Source organism: Nicotiana sylvestris, chromosome 2 (assembly GCF_000393655.2).
Source record: "Nicotiana sylvestris chromosome 2, ASM39365v2, whole genome shotgun sequence".
Lineage (NCBI taxonomy): Eukaryota > Viridiplantae > Streptophyta > Magnoliopsida > Solanales > Solanaceae > Nicotiana > Nicotiana sylvestris.
This window is the reverse complement of record NC_091058.1, coordinates 180,137,068-180,159,847: the sequence shown is the minus strand read 5'-3', so window position 1 is coordinate 180,159,847 and position 22,780 is coordinate 180,137,068. Positions and strand designations below refer to the sequence as shown.

At 37.0% G+C, this 22,780-nt stretch overlaps 1 non-coding gene across 1 annotated transcript; it reads right to left on the bottom strand.

Moving 5' to 3' along the window:
- Positions 1 to 14,499: 14,499 nt before the first annotated feature.
- On the bottom strand, positions 14,500 to 14,606 carry LOC138886566 (small nucleolar RNA R71). Its single transcript, XR_011405616.1, has one exon. It is a non-coding gene; the product is annotated as a small nucleolar RNA R71 (small nucleolar RNA).
- Between the last annotated feature and the right edge of the window lie 8,174 nt (positions 14,607 to 22,780).

Here is a 22,780-nt window from a genome sequence, read left to right as displayed (position 1 = left end):
ATTACCAAACACACAACTAGAGTACCTTGAAAGGCTAGATGACTTAGCAGGATCTAATTAGTAAAGCAGAGTAGGCAAGACTTAAATGAACAAACTAGGCAAGCACTACATAAACATTCATAGTTTAGAGATACTACTCACATATAGAACAACCAGAGTTTAGACATGCTGGGTGAGACAGTAAACAAGCTAAGTAGTTTGGACATGCTAATGAGCAAACAAGATGCATGCAATTATCACAAAACAGGATTAGGCATGCTAAACAAAACAGTAAGTAGATCATTGTGGGTGAATAAACTAGTCATAGATTCTGACAGAATAAACTCCAACATGCTAGGTGAGACAGTAGTTAGGCAGTGTGATCTAGGCATGCTGGTTACACATTGAGCAACATGACAGTAAACAATAAACATGATTGGTAATCATAACTAATGTATTGAAACAACAAAGAAACACATAGTTTTTGAATTTAAATTGAATCAGGACATACCAGTTAAGGAGAGAGAATACAGAGTATAGAGCAGATATGGTGCAAATAGCTAGCCTTGGCTTACAGCCGACAAGTACGAGTAATAGAGAAGAATATAGAGAGCGTTTAAGAGTGTCAGAGTATTTTCTGAACCAATGTTCGTATGTTGAACTGAGAGTGGAGGAGAGTATATATAGCAGTTTAAGAGTGGAGCAGAATAAGGTAAAAAAATCAAATCTCAGCAATTAGGGAAATTACAAAATCAATCACACACGAAATTAGCGTAGCCTCCCTTTAATTAAGGACAACTACTCAACGGTTAAAGGACATGAATCATTTAAGGAAAGAAAATCAAATCAAACATAAGTAAAGAGGTAAACAAGAAGGAGTTTAATTAAGGAAATAATCATGAGGAATTAGTAACATTACAAGCAATAAGGTAATAAGAATAATTAAAGTCGTAAACAAGGGAATGAATCATGAATCAGCGCATAACTTTTAACCAAGTAAATCAGTAAATCGAAATTCAAAATAATACTGATTTAAAGAGAGGGAAAAATATCATTTTCCACAAATAGATGAGTAGGCTGAACAAAACTTCATAAACACATATAAATTAGCCAAGAGATCGACTTAAAAACCCTAGTAGAGATGAACTAGGGTAGAAGTCACATGATACTGAATTAGACTAAGAAAAATCATGAAAGTCAAAGCACAGAAATAAACAAGGTAACAGGTAACACGGAAAGACTCAAAATCAGAGCAAAAATGTAAGAAATTAGGGCTTTAGCATAAATCGACTAAGGTTCAAACAATATTAACATGAATTAGTCAGTAACACTTAAGAACCACGATTAAACACTTGAAAATCAGAAAGTCTTTGAAAAAATGAGTTCAGTAAATCCTAATTTTTTAGGAAAAAATAGAGAATCAATTAAAAACCTTAAGACTTTCGTGAAAACATGTGAAATGGGTTCGATTCATCTCAGATCTGGATAGATCTGAGAGGATCAAAGGGTAAAAATTAGGTTTTTTGGAAAGGCAACAGAGACATGCACAGACTTAGGAAACTATGGATCCAAGACGAAAAATGAGAAAGATCTTACTCAAGGTCGAGCTAAATAGCTTGAAACCAGCAAGAAACCCCAAGGTGTAAACAGACCGCCTAGGTCCCTTGAGGATCTCTTCAAGGATCCAAGAAATGGAGACACCATAGCAGGCAGGAGGCTATTAGAGGCCTGAGGTGGTGGAGAGCCACCATAGGAGGGCAGTAGGTGAGTGATGACATTTGGAGATTAGGGTTTAGGTAGAGGACATTTGAGAGAGGAGGGAAACAGATGACGGCAGGAAAGGGTGGGAAATGATTAGGATTTTGGGGGTGTAGGTTAGTTTAATTATGGTAAGGGAAAATCTGGACCGTTGATCAAAATGATCAACAACCAGGATTTGCCAAGGTATTGGGCCGGGTAGGTTTAAATTGGGTTAGGGTCAGATGGGATTTGGGCTTGGGTAGATTTTGGGTTAATATGGGATTATAAATTGGGCTGTAAACTAATAGGTTGTAAAAAATGAGCTTCATGCCTGAAACTATTTTAAAATAATTAGTTAATATTTTAAAAAATATAAAAGGCTATTTTCTGATAAAATGATATAATAATGCATGCATAGGCTATAATTGTAAAGTAATTGCAATTGCATCCTAAAATTACGAATGTGGCTATTTGTACAATAATTGAAACTTAGTACAAATGTAAATGATAAAATTAAGCCACAAAATTATTATTAAACTATTTGTAATGCAATCAGTGATTGTTTTATAAATAAAATGCTGGGAGAAATTAATTAAAATATTTTAAAAATACAGAAATTGTATGAAAAATACTAATTGATGCCCAGGCATAGTTTTGAAAATATTATGGAAAAATTTGAATATTAACAAGTACTTTTTGTTATTTTTAGGTTAAGTTTAGTTTGCAAAGGTGCACCTGAGCCATTTTCTTTACTTCTTTGAGTAATTTTTTACTAGAGTAACTTCTAAACATTAAATTTTCCTTATCTAATAAACTATTATGCATTCTATCTTAATATCTTCTTGTATTTCTTTATTTTTCATGTGTAGCTAAATATTTAGCTAGGGTTGTGGCTCAACCCTATTGTGAGTACTTAATGAGTATTTAATTTTTGGGCGTGTTTGTGATATTTGGCCTTGTTTATGCTTGAATTCTAGAATTAATGGTTGCAAACAGTGATTCATGCCTATTTGACCTAGTCTTTACTTGAGAAAGAGAGACTAATTTTAGAAAAACTTGGCTAACATGGAATTGGGGTGAACTCAAGAAATTGATAGCCCCAGTTAATGGGTCAAATCTAGAGATTGTAAGACCCCACTTGAGCAAATATCACTTGATTTGTGCAATACCCATTTGGACTTGAGAAAGCCAAATTGGGAAAAATACTCAAACTACCCAGAGGTATAGAATGAGCAATTGTGTGTGATTGCTATATTACGATCCTGATTAATCAAACTTGCCCTATAGTTTACAACCTGTTAGGTAACCACCTAGGTGGAATTCACGACCCTAGATCCTTTATCATTAGAAAACAACCAAAACCAAAAATATTGTCTTCTAGTTTATTACTTGCAATCAATAGCTAAAGTAGAAATAGAAACAACCAACAAGAATGTGGATGTGCAAATTGAGGTACGTCACCCAATTACACTAGGTGTATACCTAATCCCATTTCTAACTCTCTGAGGATTTGACCCCGACTCTTGTTGGGATTTATTATTGCTTCGACCGCCTCACTACCTGTCCTTGTGGTGTGAGTTTGGGCGAGATCATTGTTCAATTCTTATTTTTAATAGTTTGTTCGGCTAGTTCGAGGGCAATTATCTCAAATGCCATACTTGTTCATCACAGTGGTTTGCTTATTTTTACTGTAATTTCAATCATTAATTCTCACATTTATCAGTTTGTGCCAAGTGAAATCGCATATCCTTAAAACCACTTAAAAGTTTAATTATTATCCAATTTTATGGGTAAACAAAGTTTTAATTTCAACAAATTTAAAAATGTTGGGATCGAAATAACAAAGCCACTAAAGAAAACTTATGCACAGAGAAGAAATACAAAGGAGGAACACAATGAATTTATTGAAATGAATATGGCTATATATAGCCTTACATAACCGATGTCTAAATCTAAAACTATATTTTATAGAGTCTAAAAAATTCTAATTACGTGAAGAACTCGAGAAACAAATAACTCTAATAACATTAGGAAGCTTAACACTAAAAAACTCCTAACAATTCCTCCCTTGAACTAAATGCTATGAGCACTTAGTTTATCTCAAACTTAAAGCAAAATCCCAATAATTCTCACAACTTCAAGAAGACATCTAGTCTTGGGGTTTAGTATTCACATCAGCTAATTGTTTCTTTGTACCGCACTAAACCAATTCCACAATGCCATCTTGTATGACCCGATCGGTTGTTTTGAGCATTAGTGTTCTATTCGGTGGTTTGATACTTTGAGTAGCTTCATATTATGTATTATGACTTGTGTATATGGTTGGTTTCGGTTTTTGAGCTATTCGGGATTGATTTGGAAGAATGATTTTCATTTTAAAAGCTTTAAGTTGGAAGAATTAACCAAGAGTTGACTTTGATGTTATTGGGCTCCAATTGGTGTTTCAAGACTTTGGATAGGTCTATATAGTTTAATTGAACTTGTGATGTGATTCTTTGAGTTGACAAAGAAACAACCGACCAGGATCAAGATCTTGAAATGAAAATGTAGTTTGTGGGCTGGTTTTAAGAAACAACTTATATCAAGTTCTAGGACTCAGAATTTGATTATTCAAACACTGAGATGAAAGATGACGATCTGAACTATAAGAAAGACTATTTGCTCGTACAAAACAAGTAAATATTGATGTAGCACTAGTTCAATGAAAGTTATGATTCTATTATATTAAAAGAATGAATTTAGATCAAGCAACGTGTTCTTGAAAGATCATGAAATAAAAAAGTTCCTAAAATCACCACTCGGAATCAATTAATGTGATAAAGAAACACCACACGCCATTGAAAACAAGATAAAGACTATCACCACCTTGCTTGGAACAAAAAACAAGGATAAAGAAGAACAAAGATATAGAAAAACACCCTATTGAAAATTAGGGTCAACCTCCAAAATCGTGAATCTCTTCTACAAGGCAAGAGAACCTTTTATATATCCCTAGAGCCTCTTCTTTGATGATTAAAATTCCTATTCTAATAAGGAAATAAAATAACTGAAGACAAGAAAAGTAAAATCCCTATTCTACAAGGAAAAGAAACTAGAATCCTATGAAAAGAAAAATACTTATTCTAAAAGGAACAAAATAAATTATATTTTAATAGGGAAGGAATCTTCACTTCTTGAAATCAATCTTGAGCTTCTTGAACTTCTTGCGCTTCTTGAAAATAAGTGCATATGTTTGGACTTGAGCTCTAAAACATGATCTTTGCCACAATTAATAAAACTTAACATAGATTCTTCGTTTACATCATTCTCCCCTGGTTGAGAAAGGCTCATCCTCGAGTCTAAAGGATTAACAAATGGCACAATATTGACGACTTCCATGATTTGATTGAACTCATATTCACCAGGTTGTAAGTTGCATTTTTCTAACCTATCAAAGAGCATCATTGTGTTGTAACAAATTTTAGCATATGGCCAAACTAAATCCCACTTTATCAATAGTATCTTTGTACCAATATTTCTATAATAAATCCACTTAAATCGATTTTTAAACACTAACCCATAATCATAAGTTATTTTCTTCTGGTCTTCGAGAATTCTGAACTTCTCCATGTCAATGTGGTACTTATGGGATATGCCCAAAAAAGTCGATTTAGTACCACAAAAACCTTTAAAAGAATCAAATTCAAGAACCTTTGGAATAAGCTTGGAGATCAAAGTATATCTTCTTGAGAATTCATCAGCAACAATGCTCTCATATTTAACTAGATCATAATCATTGATGGAATTTATGTTAAGATTTCCTGTTCCTAGATATGCTTGATAAATATTCATCCTTTGGAGGCTCTAAAAAAGTGAGAACAAAATCTAAACTCAAATCCTCCATTATAGACTCCTTTTTAAGCAACTCTTCCTCTTGTGTTTGCAATATTTCATGGACTTTTGGATTAATACAATATGTTGCTTCATTTGGAAGGATGGAATCAACAATCAAATTAATATTATGTTGAGCATCTCTATTAGGTGAAAAGTTAATCTCACATATGGGATGCTCCTATAGATCATCATCACGGAGGTAAATCCTCAACTTGCATATCTAGTGCTTGCTCCTCCTCGTTGTGCTCTTCCATAGTAATACCTACATTCAAAGACTTTTCTCTATTGATTGGACCAATTGTTTGTAATTTTATCACAAAAGAATCATCGTTGGGCTTCAAACTTTTAGCAATTTCTTCTGGATTCAATGGTACTAAAATAATCTCACGTCCATCCTTTGTAAAGAATAAGTATTAACGTCTTCATCATATTTAGCACACCTATCATACGCCCATAGTTTTACAAGTATTAAGTGACAAGCATCCATCTTTATTACGTCACACCAAATCTTGTCTTTATAGATCTTAATAATAGAAAAAGATACTAGGCATTGACGAGTTACCTCTAAAACATCATCATCTTCAACTTCGATATTGTAAGAATATGGATGAAATTTTGTTGACAACCCAATTTTAATAACCAACACTTCAGAAATGATATTTATGTGACTCCCATGATCAATGATCAACGAACAAACTTTTTCATTGGAGGTACATCTGGTATGGAAAAGAGATTCTTGTTGCCACATTTGTTTATCTTCGTGAATCAAGAATGTTCCTCTTGGTTGAATCTTGGCCATGATAATTTATAGTTGTGATACCAAATTGATGTGATTCTTTGAGTTAACAAAGAACCAACCGACCAGGATCAAGATCTTGAAACGAAAATGTAGTTTGTGAGCCGATTTCAAGAAACAACGTATATCAAGTTTAGGACTCGGAATTTGATGATTAAAATGAGGTGAAAGATAATGATATGAAATATAAGAAAACTATTTGCTTGTTCAAAATAAGTAAATATTGATGTAGTACTAGTTTAATGAAAGTTATAATTCTATGATATTAAAAGAACGAATTTAGATCAAGAAACGTGTTCTTGAAAGATCAAGAACTAAATAAGTTCCTAAAGTCGCCACTTGGAATCAATTAATGTGATAATGAAATACCACACGCAATTGAAAATAAGATAAAGACTATCACCACCTTGCTTTAAATCAAAAATAAGGATAAAGAAGACAAAATAGAGAAAAACATTCTACTGAAAATTAAGGTCAACCTCCAAAAACGTATTCTCTACTACAAGGAAAGAGAACCCTTTATATAGGCCTAGAGTCTCTTCTTTGATGACTACAATTCATATTATAATAAGGAAATAAAATAACTAAATACAAGAAAAGTAAAATCCCTATTCTACGAGGAAAAGAAACTAGAATCCTACTAAAAGAAAAATCCTTATTCTAAAAGGAATAAAATAAATCATATTTTAAGAGGGAAAGAATCTTGACTTCTTGAAATCAATCTTGAGCTTCTTGGACTTATTTTAAGTGTGATTGTTTACCGTAAAAATGATAATTACAATTAAATTTGATTTTCTGGTTCTAAAAATATGTGATCTATTTTTATGCTAGTTGTTTGGGCAATAGATGCTAAGTGAGGTACTTGGAATCAAGATAAGAGCTTAAAAACAAGATGTTAACCAAACCGAATGGCTGATAATTGGGGCCTTGAGCTTGCTTATTCCTGGCCTCAGGGTCGAGTCTGATATACCGCTGAGGGTAGTCGATGGACGACTAACAGTTATAATAAAATCAATAGCGGATTTTTATGGCCAATAATAAGCAATATATGAAGAACGATAAATAGAACACAATGGATATTAATAATAAATGCAAGTAATGAGATCAAGAGAATATGTTAGAGAGAAGAGAGAATGTTCTTGTGTATTCAATATTGAGCATCCGGTCCCTTACAAAATAACAAGGATCCCCTTTATATATGAGAAGGAGTCCCAACATAGTATAAATATATTTATTACAAAGATATGGAGATGGTACATCTAGTTAATGCCATGATGCGGGCTTAGACTAGCCTGACAGACTTTGTCGGCTCTAGCTACGCATCTTGGGAACTTCCCACTTTTTCGCCATAACCGCTAATCTATATTGCCCCAAGGTCGGGTGTCGATAGCCCCTCGGGGGTGAATCTCGACCTTAGCCTTGAGTCTTTGAAAATGTGCTGACGAGCCATTGTAATGACGGAAAATTGTACCCGCCGATTTTACCGTACACAGATAGTCCCCTCGTTTCTTAGAGTGGAATGATAAGAAACGACTTTGAAATCCATCTCTTCGATCTTCCCGTGATGATGGCATACTTATGACGTGAGCCTTTGCGGTAACTGAGGTGTCCCATTAGTTCATCTTGCCAGAAATGCATCGAATGCACCTGCCTATACGTCTTTCAAAAACATTGATGGCGCCGTTGGTTGCCTTTTCCAAAGAGTATTGATTGCGCCTATCGGTTGCGCTACCCTTTCTCTATAAATGGAAGCTTTCTCGAATCAAACTTCGCTCAGTCATTCTTCACCATTTTTCAACCTCATTTCTTCTTATCACCCCCATCCAAGTTTATCTCTCATGTTTAACGCTTGTGGCCGTAGGAGCATGCGGCAGCGCTTTCACCGGCTACACAATGGCCCTTTCTCAAAGTTGTCTTTTCTTCGGGATGGATTACACTAACTTCTTCTTGTTGTTGTTGTTGTTGTTGTTGGCTCGAGTCGGTAAGATAGGGGTGTCGATTTCTTCCGACTAAGGAAGATATTTGGACTCTACACTGCATCTCAGGAGGATGTTCGTACTTTACACCGCTGCTCACCTCCCTACTCCGGCATGGTGTGGCACTTCATCCCTTTTGCTTTGTGTGGGGTGAAGTGGCACTACAGGCCAATAACTTGGACGGCAAAATGTCCCAAGAAGTGGACTCAAAGTAGCCTTACAGGTAAGGCCAACGCTCGCCAAGTCTTCTATCGGGCCGTGATCTTCTTGGCCTGGTAAAAGCTTTTGTTCTTTGGCGGGCTATCGCTTTTTCTTCATCTTTTTCTACTCTTTCTTCATCACTTTCCTCTTCTTCATCTTCTCCCTTGAATATGCTGTTTTGGAAGACCGAGATGAGACCCCCGAGGAGATTGTGCTCGAAAATACTGCCGCTGAGGATGCACCCCCGAGAATAGATTAGGCTCTTAGCTTTTACGATATGTATACTTTTTTGCTTCTTTGTTTCTGTGTAAGGACCCCTCGTGGGCTTTTGTAATCATATGTAAGGACCCTTCGTGGGCTTTTGTAAAGTGTGCTTATAAATATAAAGATGTTTCTTCAACTTGTGTCTGATTTACACTATATTTCCTTTTATCTACATTTGTGAAAAATCTGAATGCATGACTCTAACAATTGGTGCGAATATTGATCACGGGTGCAAGTGTTTCTTCTGGATCTTGATTGATTAATTATAGAACCCTTTGTCATTCCTCTGATCGAGCCCGGATTGAATTGATAAACTCGGGTTGTCGGGATCCCCGACTTCGAGCTGAATGAGAGTGGGGTTTTGAACTTTCAATACGAGACTTAACCCTTTAGAGCCCGCGATAGTCCTCGATGGGGGGATTTGCTCGGATTCCTGAGAATAAGGATAACCTTTAGGCTTTTAGGAGCAATCCCCGAGTGGGGGTTTGCTCAAGCTCGGGCTACCTAGAGACTTGCTTTGAACCCAGAGTAGGTAGCCTTATGGCATTGCAGATAGATCCCGGATGAGGGCTTACCCGGGTTTAGATGGTACCTCGAGGCCAAGCCCGTATGAGTAGGTTTTTAGAGCTTATCTTCTTTTTGAGAGGGGCATTCAAGATCGAGTATAATCTCGAGTCTCATAAGGATATTAGTGGCTCTTTAGAGCATATCTTCTTCTTGGTGGAGGTCCTCAAGATCGGGTACCATCTCAGGACGTGTAGTGATGTTATTGGCTTCTTGGAGCCTTTCTTCTTGGTGGAGGTCCTCGAGATCGAATACCATCTCAGGACTCGCAATGATGCCAATGGCTTCCTGGAGCCTATCTTCTTTTTTATGGAGGTCCTCGAGATCGGGTACCCTCTCGAGACTTGCAATGATGCCAATGGCTTCCTGGAGCCTATATTCTTTTTAACGGAGGTCCCCGAGATCGGGTAACATCTCGAGGCCTATAATAATATTGGTGGCTCCTTAGAGCCTATATTATTCTTGTGGAGGTCCTCGAGATCGGGTACCATCTCGAGGCTTGGTTGATGCGCGGGTCTGTCGTATAGCGGCGTTAAGTGTATGACATGGTTATGAAATGGCAGAGGCGATCCCTCCGGCACATCTTTCCAAAGCAATAAAAGTTTTAGCCAGCATTTTTAATTGGCCTTTGAGGCAAGTGGATAATCGTCGCTTTTTCCAAATATAGGGTTGTCTTCGCCCTTTTGAAGATTCCTCTATTCTGAGTAGTTATCCTCTTTTATATAATTCTCCTTTCCTACGCTAGGTCCTCCATCATTTCAATTTTGACGCCCTTGCTCAAGTCTTACTCCAATTCCTTAATTATACCACAGACATGGATGCTACGTCAAGGTCCGCTTGGCAAGGAGAAGGGAGTTCCACATCTGGGCATTTTATTTCGATGGGGGATCTTCTGTTAGAAAAGACTACCAACGTTCGAGGTCATTGGGAGTATGCCTCGAAGTTTATTTCTTTAATAGGAGAGGAGCACCTTAATTCAGCGAGGAAGGACTATAGATAGGGAGAAAAGGTAGTATTGATGGTACCTTCCCCGGAGGAGAGCATCGTGGATCATGCCGAGGGGTTTCTAAATGTGTACACGAACCCCTTTGCACTGGGCCCCCTTGATAGGGTTGTGCTCGGCTTCTGTCAAAAGTACCAGGTTACCTTGGCGTAGATTCATCTATCATTTTGGCGGATAGTATTGATGATGAGGTTCTTTGCGGAGAAAGCAGGGCTTGAATTAACTCTTAGCCATCTCATCAGGCTGTATCGTCCTTTTCACTATCGAGGTCTGCTAACCCTGCGATGCCGATCCACTACGCCTTTCATTGTTGATGATGAAGCCGACGGAGATCGGGGGTGGATGAGCCGATTCGTCCAAGTACGGACTGTCGATATTATCCCTATGGAGTTTCTGCCATTTCCTGAGGGGTGGAATTTTACACGTAAGTGGTATACTCGTGCCTTTGTAGTTTTTAATTATGGAGAAGTCGGGCTCTGTAATGTGCCTTCGTTTTCCTTTTTTGCAGCAATTTCATGAATGTCGTGCGAGGTACCTGACCTGCCGGATTGGGCTCGAAAGCTAGCAACCCACTCGACTTATAATGAGCGTAAATGGCGAGATTTGTCTAGGGGTAGATGGGAGGCAAAACATCATGGTATGTGTTATGCTACTTGCTCCCTTTTGAATGGCGTTTTCTTTTTATGCGCACTAACCCCATTATCGTAAGCATCGGGGAATCCATTGAGGCGAGACAGTGCCCTCTCGGAGAGGTAGAAGGATCGCCAACATTTGGGCTAAAGAATGATAATAATAGGAAAGAAAGGCCTTTGCATGGTGATGGTGCTCAAAACAAGACGAATCCAGACCCGGGGCTCGGAGAGGAAGTATCGGTTGAGCCTGCTACGCCCGTGATCTCTAGCTTTGGAAAAAATGGTTTCTCCTCTACTGTCATCTTTTTTTCCCTTTGAAGGTACTTTGAGGAATGACGGTTCTCCGCCCTCCCTCCCAACGAAGGTACTTCGAGGGATGCTCCAAGCCCGGGACCGTATACACCGAGCGACTGTGTCCCAACCAGGATCTGCTCTTCTAGGGCTTAGGGAGCTAGACTAGTAGATGTGCGTTTGACCTTCAAGGAAGCTCAACAGCTCTTTGAGTTTCGTGCCTTCTTGGGCATAGGCCCTTTGAGTTTCGTGCCTTCCCTTTCTTATTGAGCTCCCTTCTCATAGGCCTTTGACAAGCTCAAGTCCGAGCTGCTTCGTCAGGAAGTCAGTTTGCGGAAAGCTTTGGATGGGGAGAAATCCCTTAGGCTTCTTTGCAACGAAAGGGAAGTCGAGTTGGCACGTTTATGGTATGAGGTGAGTCGAAGCTTGAATTATGAGAGCTACCTGAAGGAGCATGTAGTTTTTGTTCTAAGGGAGTGTGTGCTCCTTCTTCTAGCTCCTGAGGCTAATGTTTTGTTTATTTCAGTTGCAGGAAAAGACGGAGGACCTGAAACGCCTTCTGAGTGAAGTTGGCCGAGCCAAGCACGAGTATGATGAGTTGAAGGCTTGGGCGAACGTTCAGGCTTCAGTGGAGAAGGGTGCTTTGACTAAAGCTTCCGCCTTTGAGGTTCAACTTCGCTTAGCTCGTGATAATAGCTTTGTTCGAATAGATATGATTACAAAGCTCAAGTTTGAATTTTTGAAGATAAAAGCCGAGGTTGTGTTGGCCCGGTGATGGCTATAAAATATTCATATATTATATACTTAAAAATAAATTCTTTTAAAATATATATATATATATATATATATATATATATATATATATATAATATGTCAATTATCTATATTTTCTAATAGTATTTTGCAGGAAATGAAAATATCATGATAAAACAAATAAAGGAATAAAAAGAGACCACGAGGCATCATGGCAATAGAAGCACGGCCCATCATGGCAAAAGAACCACAAGGCATCGTGGCACCTTATGAGATTTGATTTCTATAAAAAGGATGTCATATTTGTGTTGAAAGAGGAAGATCATACGTGACTAATTAGCAACTTTTCTCTAGCTTTGGTCTTTACTTCTTTCTTTATCTCTTTCACTTTCCTCTTGTAGTTTTTGAATTTTCTAAGAGTGTTGATAGTATTTTAAGAATATCTTTCTTTGTGAGATTTAAAGACTCCATAATGGAGTAATCTCTTTTGTTGGGATAGTTGATGAAGCTCGAGATCGTTATAATATTAATCTCAATTTTACTACATGCTTGACCTGAAACGTTCTAATTATATTTCGATATTGTGCTGGAATAATAGTTTTAATTAATTATTATCACTTCTATCTATTTATTCTCCAAAGTTACTTGTATGTCAATTTTGTAATTCTTACGAAGCAAAATTAATATACGATAACTATTGGGTAAAATAATAGAGTGAGAGTAATTCTTTTTAAGCTATTATTCCAAGTCTGTAATCTTGCTTACTTCCATTCTAATTCTCACGGAGGAGTTGTAGTTGGCAAGATTATTGATTTTTAGTAAAAAGTAATCGCAAGAGGTTTTTGCTATCTTTTAGCACAATTCAGGAAAGAAAATTATTTCAGTTTAATCGTCACGAGTCATATATCAATTGATTTACATAACCTCGCGGAGTGCTATTAATTAATTATCTCTTAGTGAGCAAAATATAATTGTGTTAGCAATAAACAATTATTCCTAAGAGAAATACATGTAGAAGCTAAGATTTTATTATTATCACGCTATCGTGTGAATTCAATGATTCCCAACTCTCTTTAAATATTCTTCCGAAAGTTATTTTATTTCAACTTAAGCAATTTAAATTTTCAACAAACAAAATTTCATCAATTTAATTCTCTCGAATAGTAGTAAGAATATTATATGTTTGTAGCTAGATTCTCCAATCTCTGTGGGATGATATCATAAACTATACTAGAATTTGACAGAGTACGAGTAGCAAGATCTTATACGCATTGGCCTCGTCAAATTTTTGGCGCCGTTGCCAGGGATTGGCATATATCTACTTCAGATTAAATATTTTATTACTAATTTGAGAACTTATTATAATATTTTTTTTCTTCTCATTATAATTACTACCAGCTATTTTTATTAAATCCCTTAGTATATCTAATACAATTATACTATTATCAGTACTTTACTAATAAAAAAAACAAATATACTATAATCAATACTTGCACAGTCTCGCACACTATTAATTGCCCTTTTATATATTATCGTTGTAATTTTAGATACTATTACGAGTATTAATACTAATGCTTTGAATAATATTATATTTTCTTGTCACAGTTTACTTGCTGCGTCATTTTTATATATCTATTTTATTTCAAGTGTGGTATAATATTACTATTATCTATAAATAATAAAATTATTGTACTAATATTTTTTTCCCCTTTAACGCCTATTTTTTTTTATCATCTTTGCAATCTTTTATTATTGTTGTTATTATTACTATTATTATTTTTATTGTTTATTTCTATTATTATTTTAGGAACTAATTTTCTTTACTTTATGAATTTTAAATAGTTTATGACCCGCTCTTCTACAAAAGAGTTGGCAAGTTACGATCCTGAAATTGAAAGATCTCTTCGATCGCGCAGGAAAGGACAAACGTCTTCTCAAACAATAGCTTGTGAAGAAATGGAGAATCAGGATCAGGAAGTCGAAAATATCAACCCACGTGAAGTACCACCACCAGTCCAAATAGAGAATCAATTTGATGAAGTGGCGCCAAGACCAGCAAACAGAATCCTAAGGGATTATGCTAGACCAGACCACTCCAACTGTGAATCTAGTATTAGGAAGCCTCCAGTGGCAGCTAACAACTTTGAAATGAGGACCGGTCTGATTAAAACGATCCAATAATCTTGTATCTTTACTGGAGATTCAAGTGAAGATCCATATAGTCATCTAATTGATTTTCTAGAACTAGTTGAAACTGCTAAGTATAATGGAGTATCCCCTGAAGCAATTAAGTTAAGGCTATTTCCTTTTTCTTTAAAAGGAGATGCTAAGACTTGGTTGTGAAGTTTGCCTCAAGGATCAATTACCACATGGGACCAAATGACTTAGAAATTTTTACATAAATACTTTCCCCCCGCTAAAACCATAAAGTTAAGACAAGACATATCCAATTTCATGCAGACTAATATAGAGTCAGTTTATCAAGCTTGGGAAAGGTTAAAAGCAATGTTAAGAAAATGTCCACACCATGATATTTTTTATCACGGGCTAAAACCCTCTTCTAGAAATGTGATAGATGCAGCTGCAGGAGGTTCGGTAATGGGAAAAACAATAGAGGAAGCATTACAATTGTTGAATGAAATTTCTGAGAATGCCATCCAATGGACATCTAAGCGTATAATTATCAAGAAGGCTGCTACAGTAAATTAGGCAGATGCTTTAAATACACTAACACAACAAATTATTTCTTTGGCACAAAAGTTTGAATCTTTTCAGGTGAACACACAACAACCAAGCCAGTCTGAAGTTTGCGACATGTGTGGAGGAAATCATCTAAACCATGAATGACAAGCAATCCATCAAAATGATGAACAAGTCAATGTTATAGGCTACAAATCTTACCCTTTTGGAAGTCCAATGGCACATAAACATCCAGGATTTCAATGGAGTAATCCAAATGGTGTCGAAAACTCTCAAATCTTTCAGAAACAACCTGTACTGGGTCTGCCCGGATATCAGAATCAAAACTGAGGGCAATTGAATTTTAAACCTTATCAGCAAGTAGCCCCATATCAACAAAGGCCTCAACAAGCTCATCCAGGTCTTGATGACCTTATGTACAAGTACATTAAGGCCACTGATGAAAAGATGGAGAGTCATACTTCTGCCCTTAAAAATTTAGAAATTCAGTTGAGCAAACTGACCACTCTTGTGTTAGAAAATATTCAAGGTCCCTTACCAAGTAATATAGAGAAAAATCCAAAAGAGCACCTTAAGGCCATCACCTTACGGTCAGGTAAGGAGTTGGATGAATCCTATGCAGACCGATCAGGATAACAGGTAGATAAGGGTAAGAATGTTGAAATACCTTCTGAACCATCAGAAGAGAAAGAAGTCCAGAAAAAAGAAGAAAAAAATATTGAAAAATTAACTCCTCTCCCTGTGACTATTCCCTTTCCACAAAAAAATGAAAAGAGAAAAGCTTGACAACCAATTTGCAAAATTTTTGTAAATTTTAAAACAAATTCACATCAATATTCCTTTTACTGATGCTTTGTTACAAATGCCTTCATGTGACAATTTATTAAAGGAAATTTTGTCAAGTAAAAGAAAATTAGAAGAAGTTTCTATGGTAATGCTTACGGAAAAATGCAGAGCTATACTTCAAAATAAGCTACCACAAAAACTTGGTGATCCAGGCAGTTTAACAATTCCATGCACTTTGGGAGGAGTATATTTTGAAAAAGCACTTTGTGATTCTGGAGCTTCAATAAATTTGATGTCATTTTCTATCTTTAAAAAGTTAGATCTTGGTGAAATAAAAGATACAAGTGTTTCTCTTCAATTTTTAGATTAAAGTACTAAGAAACCTAAGGGAATAATTGGAAATGTACTCGTAAGAGTAGATAAGTTTGTTTTCCCTGTAGATTATATAGTGCTTGAAATGAAAGAATGTCCTAATGAACCAATAATTTTAGGTAGACCATTTCTTGCTACAAGAAGAGCAATTATAGATGTTCATCAAGGACAATTAATTTTAAGAGTTAATGAAGAAAGAGTCATATTTGATATGCAAAAGATACTAAGATATTCAGGAGATGAAACACCGTCTTCAAGTTTTTCAATTGACATGATTAGTTATCTTACAGATGAATTCAAAGATGATCAATTAATTCCAGATTCAATGGAAAGATGCTTGGTCAAATCAGGCACCACACAGGACGATGATCCCACCATCAGAAAAGAAGCTGAAATTTTGGACAAAGATTCAGAAGAAGAAAAGATGAAATCCGAAAAAGTTCAATCAAAAATTGAACTCAAAACTCTCCCTTATCATTTGAAATATGTTTATCTTGAGTAAGATTTATTTCCAGTAATTATTTCATCTTCTCTTACTGCAGAACAAGAAAATAGTTTGATTAAAGTATTGAAAGCACACAAAAGAGCCTTGGGGTGGACTGTAGAAGATATTAAAGGGATTAGTCCGGCTATTTGTACACACAAAATCCTTATTGAGGATAGCTACAAGCCAATAGTCCAGCCGCAAAGAAGATTGAATCCAGCAATGCAGGAAGTAGTGAAAAAAGAGATCGTAAAGCTGTTGGCAGCAGGTATTATATACCCCATTTCTGACAGCCCGTAGGTAAGTCCCATTCAGGTAGTACCAAAGAAAGGAGTTATAGCAGTTATAAAAATGAAAATAATGAGCTCATACCTATCAGGACTGTATAGGGTGGAGAGTTTGTATTTGTCACGACCCCAAACCGGACCCGGTCGTGATGGCGTCTCTCATGAAGACAAGGTCAGTCGATACAATTCCCAAATCAACCATTTTCCATTTAAAAGTGGTTTTTATACCATTTATAAACCATTAATATCATAATGAACATTTAAAAGAAAAATGCGGAATAATTACACAAGCCCGACATCGGGGTGTCACTAGTCATGAGCATCTACCAAGGTCTGAATACAACCAAAACAAACAAGCGTACTAAGTACAGAAATGGAAGTGAGATGAAGAAGCAGTGTTGCGAACATCGTGCAACCACCTTGCTACCTCTGATGACTCCGCGTCTGAGCAATCAATACCCGCTACCAGGTTCTAAAATACCTGAATCTACACACGAGGTGCAGGGAGTAATGTGAGTACTCCAACCCAGTAAGTAATAAGAGTAAATAAACACTGGGCAGTAGGAAACAATGAATCTACATTCATGATAACTCAATAAGCACACAAGCTACTAATTCAGAATACGAGTCGATCGTCTTATTTAAAATCCAGCCTTTTGGTAAAAATCAATTAAACAGGTGAAAATGTTTTTCGACAATTTCAGTAGGGGTTCAATACCATTTATAATAAAAGAGATGAAAACCATAATCGACTCCTCGGGCAAAACATAGTTCGTAAATAGCCCCTCGGGCAAAAAAACAGGAATCATAAACTCCTCATAACATGAAAATCGGTGAAAATAACAAAACCAAATCAGTGATTAAATTATGAACATCTCATAAACCCTAGCTTAAATGAAAGTTATTTTAAAACATTTGTTCAACACTTTCGACAGAGGCTCAATATAAAGATGAGTGTAAACAGTCAATAATCAACATATTCGATAGAAACTCATTTTTAAAGAGGAATGAAAAATCAATAAGTTCATAAACAGGCCCTCAGGAAAAGCATCACTCATATGCATGTATCTATATCTATCGCCCCTTGGGCAAGCCTCTCAGTCACTCGTGACTCAACTTTTACTAATCAACGCTCAAACTTAGCACTCACACTCAATAGGTACTATATAGTAATCGCTGCGGCGCGCAGCCCGGTCCATATATCACTGTGGCGTGCAGCCCAATCCATATATTTATTTGACGGCTCTCACTGGGGGTGTGCAGACTCCGGAGGGGCTCCTACAGCCCAAACGTTATATTGTTGCGGCGCGCATCCCAATCCAATATATATATTGCTGCGACGTGCAGCCCGATCCATATAAGTATCGATGCGGCGTGCAGCCCGATCCATATACATACTATATATATATATTGCGGCGGCGTGCACCCGATCCGTAACAATATAATCCTCACAACTAAGCCCTCGTCCTCTCTCAGTCATTAACCTCACGATCACTCGAACCATCAGTAAAACAGGGAACTCAGCCCAACCAGTTTTCATATTTTTAGGAAACAAAGCGATAAACCAGATTTAAACAATAAACAGGTAAAACATGACTGAGGATATGCTTTCAAAACAAATACTGTGAGGAAAAATAGTGAAAGTGCCCCTAAGGGTCTCAACAGGTCGGCACAAGGCCCCAAGCATGGCATAAATCCCAAACATATAATATCAATCTCTAGAACATGGAACATCATAAGACTTCAAATCAAATACGTGACTTAACAGTCGTACGGGGCGGACCAAGTCACAATCCCCAATGGTGCACAACTCCACGCTGGTCATCTAGCGTGTGTGTCACCTCAAAGTAACACAACGATGGGTAATTCAGGGTTTCAAACCCTCATAACAACATTTACAGTTATTACTTCGAACTGGTGAAATCTCTAGCCACTACGCCTTTGCCCCTCAAATTGGCCTCCACACGTGTCAAATCTATCCAAAATCAGAACGAATGCATCACAATATGCTAAGGGAATAAAACCCAAGCGAAAACAATCGAAAAATATCGAAAATCCCGAAATTAGAAAAACTCGAGCCTCGAGCCCACTTCTCGAAACTCAGAAATTTTCACATCATTAGATTCTTTATCACCCCATGAGTTCATACATACAAAAAGTTCTCAATTCCGACCTCAAATGGTCCTTCAAATCCCAATTCAAAAGTTCAAAATTCCAAGCCCTAGTTCTTCCATTTTTAGCTTAGTTTCCATGAATTTCTAGGTGGATTTCATAATAGATTCGAGTTTTAGGTTCGAAAAACTTACCTCCAAACGTGTCTCCTTGAACCCCTCTTCGATTTCCTTCAAAAAGCTCTCAAATAGGCCAACTATGGAGTAAATGAGCTTCAAATCGCGGATGAAATGAATTAAAATATTCTGCCCAGGGGTTTTCGCATCTGCGACCCCACCACCGCTCCTGCGGTACCGCTTCTGCGGTAATTTCTCTGCATCTGCGAAAATCACTTAAGGGGCCAGGTTCCGCATCTGCGGTGCACGAGCCGCATCTGCGACTCCACAAGTGCTGTCCATATGCCGCATCTATGGTCCCTGGCTATTCTTCCCAAACCGCTTCTGCGGCTCCCCTTTCGCATGTGCACCACCGCACCTGCGGTCCCCAATCCGTAGGTGCGGAAATACCAGAAGCAACAACTTTTGAGATCTCTTAAGTCCAAAATCTTCCCGTTAACCATCCGAATTCACCCCGAGGCCCTCGGGACCTCAACCAAAAGCACCAACATGACTCAATACCTTATTCAAACTTGTTCCAATCATCAAAGCACCTCAAACAACATCAAATTACCCTAAACACATCGGATTCAAGCCTAGTTTTTGAGAAATCTTCTGAAATACGTTTTTGATCAAAAACCCAACCAAACCACGTCCGAATGACCTGGAAATTTGCACACATATCCCAAATGACATAACAAAATTACTACAACTTTCGGAATTCCATTCCGACTCCCAGATAAAAATCTCACCTACCAACCGGAAATCGCCAAAATCTCAACTTCGCCAATTCAAGCCTAGTTCTACTCCGGACCTCCAAAACCAAATTCCGATCACGCTCCTAAGTCATAAATCACCCAACAAAGCTAACCAAATCATAAAAATTCCATTCCGAGCTCATATACAAATAAGTCAACTCTTGGTCAAACCTTTCAAATTCAAAGCTTTCATCTGAGATTGTTCTTTCAAATTCATTCTGATTTTCCGGAAAACCAAAACCAATGATCTACATTAGTCATAATACATTACACGAGGCAAGTCATACTCTAGAACTGGTGATCAAGTGCAAAAGCTCAAAACGACCAGTCGGGTCGTTATAGTATTGAGTACAGACGTCTCAGTGATGTCACTAGAAAAGATCATTTTTCTTTGCCATTTATTGATCAAATGTTGGAAAGAATTGGAGGATATGGTTTTTACTATTTTCTTGATGGCTACTCAGGATATAATCTGATACCAATCGCACTAGAAGATCAAGATAACACAACCTTCACATGCCTTCATGGAACATATGCCTACAAGAGAATGCTATTTGGTCTATGCAACGCCCCTGCTACATTTCAGCGTTGCATGTCAGCAATTTTTGTTGACATGACTGACAAAATTCTTGAAATTTTTATGGATGATTTTACACTATTTGGCAAAACATATAAGTATTGTCTTCACCATTTGACCTTAGTTCTTAAAAGACGTGAAGAAACAAACTTAGTTTTTAATTGGGAAAAATATCATTTTATGGTTACTGAAGGAATTGTTTTAGGACATAAAATCACTACTAAAGGGATAGAAGTTGATAAGGCAAAAATTAATCTTATAGCAGGATTACCCCATCCCACAACTGTGATAGGAATTAGAAGTTTTCTAGGTCATGCAGGTTTTTATAGACGATTCATAAAAGACTTCTCAAAGATTCCAAAACCACTGACTAACCTCTTGATGAAAGACGCTAAGTTTGATTTTTCAGGTAACTGCTTGAATGCATTTGAAACCTTTAAGGAAAAGTTATCAATTGCACCTGTAGTTGTGTCCCCTAATTGGAACCAACCTTTTGAGGTCATGTGTGATGCTAATGATACAGCAGTTGGAGCTGTTTTAGGCCAAAGAAGGGATAAGATTTTCCGTCCCATTTACTATGCTAGTAGGACATTGAGTGAGGCTCAAGTGAATTATGCCACGACAGAAAAAGAGTTACTAGCAGTAGTGTTTGCTTTTGATAAGATTCGCTTCTATTTGATAGGAACCAAAGTCACTGTTTCTACTGATCATGCAGCTTTACAATACCTCTTAGCTAAGAAAGATGCTCGACCTAGATTATTAAGATGGATTTTACTTCTGCAAGAATTTGACCTTGAGATAAAGGACAAAAAAAAGACAAAGAACCAAGTAGCTGACCATTTGTCTAGATTAGAAAACCCTCCCCTTGAGTTTAATGAGATAAAAGAAGAATTTCCTGATGAACATATTTTTCAGTTGGCACAATTGTGACTCAACCACCCTGGTTTGCAGATATCACGAATTACTTGGTTGGAAAGTGGATACCGCAAGATTTCTCTTAGCAACAAAGAAAAAAGCTTATATCTAATGCAAAGTATTATCTGTGGGATGAACCTTACTTATTCAAAAAGTATGCAGATAATATTATTAGAAGGTGTGTACTTGAAGAAGAGATGAATAAAATTCTATGTCACTGTTATATTGGAGCAATTGGAGGACATTATGCAGCAAATCAAACAACTTTTAAGGTTTTAGAAGCCGGATTCTTGTGGCCCACACTCTTTAAAGATGCCCGAGCGTATGTAGCACAATGTGACAGGTGTCAGAGAACAGGTAATATCACCAAGAGAGATGAGATGCCACTGCAATCAATATAGGTATGTGAAATATTTGATGTTTGGGGAATAGATTTTATGGGTCCTTTTCCTTCTTCTCACTCTTTTGAATATATCCTTGTGGCTGTGGATTATGTGTCAAGATGGGTTGAAGCCATCCCCACAAGAAAGAATGATGCTCGTGCAGTGTGTAATTTTCTTAGAAAAAATATTTTTACCAGATTAGGCACACCGCGAGTCATCATTAGTGACCAAGGAACTCATTTCATCAATAGGCAATTTTCTGCTTTACTGTCAAAATATAATGTGACTCACAAAATAGGAACACCATATCATGCTCAAACTCAAGGGCAAGTTGAGGTTTCCAACCGCCAGTTAAAAAGAATTCTTGAAAAAATGGTTGGAATCTCAAGAAAAGACTGAGCTTTAAAATTAGATGATGCAATATGGGCGTACCGAACGACTTTCAAAATGCCAATTAGAACATCTCCATATAGATTAGTCTTTGGAAAAGCTTGTCATTTGCCCGTAGAATTAGAAAGTAAAGCTTTTTGGGCATTGAAAGCACTGAACTTTGATTTAACCTCCGCTGGTAAAAGGCGATTTATTCAAGTTAATGAATTGGAATAACTGAGATTGGGAACCTATGAAAATGCTAAAAATTATAAAGAAAAAACAAAAATATGGCATGACAAGTTGATTCGACCAAAGAGTTTCAAAATTGGAGATCACGTACTTCTTTACAATAGTCGACTCAGGTTATTCCCAAGAAAATTAAAATCCAAGTGGACGGGTCCTTACAATATTATATGTGTTACTCCATACGGGGCAATTGAAATTCAAAAAAATGGGGAGACAAGTTTAAAGTAAATGGTCATAGGCTAAAATTGTACTATGGAAGACATTTTGAACAACAACCATCGGTTACTTTGATAGACTGATGAATTCTGTAAATAATAAGTCGAGCTGACGATGTTAAACTCAAAACTAAGATACAAAACCCGTAGCCATTGAGGGAGAAGCAGTGGAGCCTCATTAGCCTGACATATATTTGGGTAATTAAATTCTTAATCAATTGATCTAGTCAATATCCAGGTTATTGTACAACCAGAACATCTCATGAAGGCCTCTACAAAAACAGAGTCACCTGTGCAGGAGTAACTCCATGGTGATCGGTATGCCTAAGTAACTAGTTGATTAACT